We start from the raw sequence: 6,755 nt of genomic DNA, 5'->3' as shown, positions 1-6,755 counted from the left end.
TTGGAATATATCTAACCTGGACTGTAACATATGAAAATCTATTTCTTTGCATCTCCTATCTATGCAATTCTTCCTATCTATTAGCCATATGTTGTCTCCTCCACGTGATTAAAAAACATCCGACCTGGTACACAACATATGCACCATTCTGCTTGTCAACCTTTCTACTTCTAGTTAGTCATATGTTAACCCCTCTGCATGATTAGAATATATCCGAACTGGGTGTTTAAAATATGCAGTCTAAATCTGGCTACTCTCCTAATAATAGTCTGCTCACCTGAAGTAAAGAGTACCTTGGAAGTTCATGATTATCGGGGTATATCAGGAAATGGGAAACATGTTCTAGTACAACTAAAGTTGAACATCAAATAGGTTGTCTGTAGATCTCGCTGCTTAATTTAGGTCAACAACAATATCTTTGGTCGTCGTCAGCTAAATGGTCCTTAAGAATTCTATCTAGGAACCTAGGGTCAAATTCCTTGTCATTTGCTATATGTCCTAAATTTTTTCACAATCTTTCGTGCTTAAGTAGACCACAATACCAGTGATTGACCAAATCCAGACATGCAGTTGTGTGCTGATAAACGATATTGGATTGCCAGACAACTTTGACCCCAAATATTTTTGTTTTTGTTAAATTTCTATGCACAAATTTAAGGGGGAGAATTAAAATTTTAAAAACCAAAAAAAAATCAAAAAAGCAAAAATCTAAAAATAGTGATATTTCTGTTTTATTTTTTTTTTCTGAAAAATCAAAAATCCAAAAACATATTTGTTTTTGTTTTATTTTTTCAGAAAATAAAAAAAACCAAAAATATTGTGTGTTGCGTTTTCTTTTAGTTTTTTTTCTTGAAAAGTGAATTCAGGTGTAGATGAGACTCATGGAGACTGTATCGAGATTTCTAAGCCAAAGCTTCATCCGTGATCATTGAGGAATTCTCATTCGAAGGAGAAAGAAATGAAAACTATTCATTTAACATTCAATCCTTCAACTCGAGAAGCAAGGTGAAGCTGCAATTGAAGATTATGTGACAGATTGCATTGACACTGTGACATCCCCATTTTTCACGGCCAGAAAAGACCGATTTTGTTTAGGCTTTATAAAAATCAGAGTTCTTCTTTTAATAAAATGTTGCGGAATTTGTTCCCATAAAAACATGATAAATATGTTATTAAAACATTTTCGGAGAAACGTATTTTATTCATTTCAAAACGTTTGGGATGTCATCATTAATACAGAAACATAAGCATAAACAGAACTTACATTTATTTACACTAGTGATCTACATCTCTTTAAATCTCTTAGTGTAAAGTGACTTTGTATCAACACCTGTGATATAAATAAACTAAGTGGGTCAGGTTGAGAAACCTTGTGAGTACATAGGGTTTTCAACCCACAATAATATAATTATTATGTTTAAACAATCAAGCAATTAAACCCAATTACTCATCCCCATTATCTTCTTTACTCTTAAGGATCTACCCTAAGAATCAACTATTTCTCGTTCATTCATTCCTAAGGATTATCTTAAGGAATTGACACAAAGTCCATCATAGCCACGGTTTAGACAACAGGGACTAAGTCTGCATAGTCGCCAGAGTTTAGGCATCAAGTCTGCATGATCACCTAGGTTTAGGCATCAAGTCTGCATGATCACCAGGGTTTAGGCATCAAGTCTGCATGATCACCAGGGTTTAGAGTACACCGGGTGAACACGTCGTTCACAACACCTACAGGTTGCGCGCCTGCTAGTGTTCCACTAGACTGTCTAGAATAGTCCGCGGTTGTCATCCATACTCTATTGAATGACGGGGCCATCATTTGGGAAAAAGTCTTGTCACATCGTCCACCTCTCATCCTCACCTCACGGTCTATTTCACCTCTCAACTCATCATCCAACTCATACTCCATCTACCCATGTTTTACCCCAACATTATCATAGATATAAAATACATATACAGTTTAAATCATCTAAAACATGTATAAAATCTTTCATCAGCATAGACAACAAGTATTCAGACAATATGCACACATAGCATGTAATTTATAATAAAATACTTCATATCTATGTGTAAGATGAAAGGGACCATGCACTCACCTGATAGGTGGTGACTCAACACTCGGACAGCGCTTCGATACTCTCAAAACAACTTTCCTTCGATAAAACCTAGTATCAACACCACTAGGGTTTAGTCTACCGATATCCGCGACAAATTAATAGTCTGTCTATGATTATTATTATATAAACGTTAAATAACACTCAATATAACTCATAATAATAGCCCAAATAATTATTTTAAGGTCCTAATAATGTTACTATAATTAATTAGAAGCTATATTAAAACTAGCGTAGACGTAGATCACTTACAGCGGGTTTTTCGCAAAACCGGGCTTCACTGGAGCAGCGTTTCCCGAGTCGAAAGACCCCTTTTGCCGGGACTCCGGGAGCCTCGGGGCTTCCTTCGGGTGCTAGGGGGTTTTCCTAGACTTTAGGGGGCTTAAGGAGGCTTAGAGAGAGATTCTAGAGAGAGAAAGAGAAGTTGGAAGGTGTGAGAAATGAGGATGCCCCGGCACCCTTTTTATAGGCTGGAAATCACCAAAACTCATCGATTTTACCTCAAACTGGTCGAGTTTTATGGCCAGGTGTCACCATCTGGTGGCTAGCCTTGGGGAGGAAGCAACGACCAGGGTTGCGCCACATCACCCGATTTCGCACAGCAGCCTCCCGACTTAGAAAAATCATAACTCTCGCATACGAGCTCCATTTTTGACGTTCTTTTTTTTCCACGTGTAGGTAAAAACAAGATCTACAACTTTCATTTTGACTCCATCGGCTAATTCTTGACCGATCTTAAATTTAACAGTAGGAGGATATTAGACTGCTAAATGACCGCGAAGAGTTCATAACTCCTTCATACGAACTCCGTTTTTGTCTATCTTTCTACCGTTGAGTTCCTATTAATGAGATCTTCAACTCTCATTTAGGTCGCGTAAGCCAAGAACCGCTCGAACTAAGATTCGAGTTTCGGGTTGTACACTGCTAAGCCGAATCTTAGAAAAATCATAACTTCCTCATACGAAGTCAAGTTTGGGCGTTCTTTTTATCGAATCTCTTAGTTTAACATATTCTAAGAATTTCATTTAGATCAATAAGGCTAAAAAGTCATCCATCATAAATTCACTATTTACGCTTCCCGGTGCCGTGCCGGTTCCGTCGCGAAACTTCGACGGGCCATAACTTCTTCGTTATAACTCGGATTTCGGTGTTCTTTATATGTACGGAAACCTTGTGACATATTCTACAACTTGGTTAAGATTATTTATTCTAAATAACCTTTTGTTGAAAAGTCATTTTCGACCCCTATTGCCTCTAAATTGACTAGCCCGGATCCACGGGCGTTACAATTATCTCCCCCTTAGGAGGATTACGTCCCGGAATCAACAACGAAACAATATTGTATAATAACTCCATACGTTATCTCTTCATCCTAGGTAATAACTGTAACTTCTATGTCGCTTCGAACGAGTATCTAACTCTTGGACTCCTTGACTGCAGGCGGTGCTCGGTCTTGCACCTGCTCGTTGGACTTTCAATCATGACCTTCGTGTCACAACCTCATTCTTTATCAGAGACTCCTTATTTTTCTTAACAAACTTAGGATAAATTAATTTGATTACTACAATGGACCGATGTGTCATATTCTAACGACCTATCATCGTATGTAGCAATGCTTAGACTCAGGTATCTTAGAGTCAAATTCCGGAATGGGGTATGCCTTCCTTCATGTTCTAATGTGATATAATCATACTTTAACATGTAGCATTTCTAGCTACCAACGAGCGCGATACTTCTATTGATCGCTTTGATTTTAATCGTTTGGTTTAAGTCGGATGCTATATCAAACGTGGTTCTCTGAACCACGTAACCTACTCGTCGTAGTCGGACTCAATGTGATATGACCATTAGGGTCGGGATAACAACAATCTTCTTAGTCATTACCAACACAATGGTAATGACATACTTGAATAAAACAAAATCAATTACTAGTTTCTTGGTAACTTTGTGACTTTCCTTGATCCAAGTGTGAGTCCTGTGCTTCTGGTAGTATAGGCCTCTACTACCATTCACACCTACTCATACTCGTCCCAAGTATTGTCCCGCAGTTTCCCAAGTCACCATACAAGAAAATCACATGACATTTTAACACATCAGATAACAAAACGAAGGTTTTATTATATCTTGAAACTATTACATAGGTGTCCAAGTTCACCCTAGACTATGCCTCTAATAGGCTACATCACACGACACTATGGCTACTGCATAACTTGATCTTTGGATATGAAGTCCTCATCATTGATTCCTTGCACGGTTTTCTTCTTCGTTGAGGATCATGTGGAATGCCCTTGGCCTCGGTGGCATTTCTGGTCTTGCTGCTTTATTTTTCCCCGGGCAGTCCCTGAAAATATGCCCTTCCTTGTTACATCCATAACACACCTTCTTGTTGGATGCACATTTGCTGGCGTAATGCCCTGTCTTTCCACATTTGTAGCAAGTCACCTCCTCGCTACATTTCCTGAAGTGCTTCTTTTTACACTTCTCGCACCACTTGGTTTCACCTCCTCCTCCTTCTTTAGTCTTTGAGAATATTTTTTCCTTGTTGGATTTTGATGATCCTTCATGTTTCGTTTTCTCACCAACTTCAGCTCTCTCCAGACCTTTTTCCCTAATTTGGGTCTCAACATTCCAAGCTGCCCAGATGGCTCCTTTCAAAGTGGTTGCTTGCTTGACCATTGGTCCAAAGTCTGCTGGTAATCCATGGGAAAACTTATTGACTTTGGAGAGCTCAGTTGGACCTAGATAAGGAACAAGCTTCATTTTCTCGGTAAAACTTGCATCATACTCGATGACACTCATCTTTCCCTTCCTTAGATTCTGAAACTCGTTGTTGATCTCCAGAAGATCCTACTCAGAGCAGTACTGCATTTTTAACTGCACCAGAAAATCCTCCCATCACATCTTGCTCGCTTCTCCTTCGGGCATCGAATCGACTAGTAGCTTCCACCAGCTTAGTACTCCAGATTTCAACAAAGGAACCGCAAGAGCGGTCTTCTGCCTGTTGCTACACTCGCAACTCTGAAACATCGTCTCCATCTCGGAGATCCAGTTCATGACTTCCACCGGTGTCGGGCTTCCAGATAGACTCGGTGGTTTGGACGCCATGAAATCCTTGTATTTGCATCCACGTCCATCATTTCCTCCATCCTGGTGGTTTTCCCTAACTATCGGTGGGTTGGCTTGACCAACAGTCCCACTGTAGTTTCCCTCCTCAGTCTGCCCTTCGTTCAACTCGGGCTGTTCGATCTGTATGGTTTCTTCTTCTCGATTTTGCAGGAGCAAACATCTGGTTTCCTCCATTTGACAATCCAACATCGCTTGGATCATCGCTTGCACTCCGGCCATTATTATTGGCTCAGCAGTGGTTACCACAACCGATATTTGCTCAATCACTGGGGGTTGATTTCGGTTCCCATTTGCATTCATGTTTCCACTACGGTTCCTTGCCATCTTGATCTATACACCGAATAAGGTGAATCTAGACCTTTACTTAAGATTGACGTTTAAATCAATCTTATCACTCCAAAACGTTTATATGCTAGTTCTAATATCGTATTCGTACGTTTAGAATCCTAAACACATAAGGTTTCCAGATCCGGTCGGCAACAGACCATAGATCCGATCAAACTATAGCATCATTTAGCACGTAAAATGAATTTAGGCATCATTCCTAAAATAAGCTAGTGCTTGTGTCTATTCAGGTGCATTACCTAAATCTATTTGACAAATTCCTCACAATCGTTACTTAGCATTCTAAGTTTAAGTCTAGAAATAAATCCATATTCCTACTTCGCTTAAACTAATGCTCTGATACCAACTTTGACTACCCCATTTTTCATGGCTAGAAAAGACCGATTTTGTTTATACTTTATAAAAATCAGAGTTCTTCTTTTAATAAAAATGTTGTGGAATTTGATCCCAGAAAAACATGATAAATACGTTATTAAAACATTTTCGGAGAAACGTATTTTATTCATTTCAAACGTTTGGGTTGTCATTGTTAATAGAAAAACATAAGCATAAAAAAAACTTACATTTATTTACACTAGTGATCTACATCTCTTTAAATCTCTCAGTGTAAAGTGACTTCGTATCAACACCTGTGATATAAATAAACTGAGTGGGTCAGGTTGAGAAACCTGGTGAGTACATAGGGTATTCAACCCACAATAACATAATTATTATGTTTAAACAATCAAGAAATTAAACCCAATGACCCATCCCCACTATCTTCTTTACTCTTAAGGATCTACCTTAAGAATCAACTATTTCTCGTTCATTCATTCCTAAGGATTATCTTAAGGAATTGACACAAAGTCCATCATAGCCACGATTTAGACAACAGGCACTAAGTCTGCATAGTCGCTAGGGTTTAGGCATCAAGTCTGCATGATCACCTAGGTTTAGGCATCAAGTCTGCATGATCACCAAGGTTTAGGCATCAAGTCTGCATGATCACCAGGGTTTAGAGTACACCGGGTGAACACGTCGTTCACAACACCTACAGGTTGCGAGCCTGCTAGTGTTCCACTGGACTATCTAGAATAATCTGTGGTTGTCATCCATACTCTGCTGAATGATGGGGCCATCATTTGGGAGAAAGGCTTGTCACATCGTTCACCTCTCATCCTCACCTCA

Source organism: Lactuca saligna, chromosome 3 (genome assembly GCF_052625555.1).
Source record: "Lactuca saligna cultivar CGN05327 chromosome 3, ASM5262555v1, whole genome shotgun sequence".
Lineage (NCBI taxonomy): Eukaryota > Viridiplantae > Streptophyta > Magnoliopsida > Asterales > Asteraceae > Lactuca > Lactuca saligna.
This window is presented reverse-complemented; position numbering follows the sequence as displayed.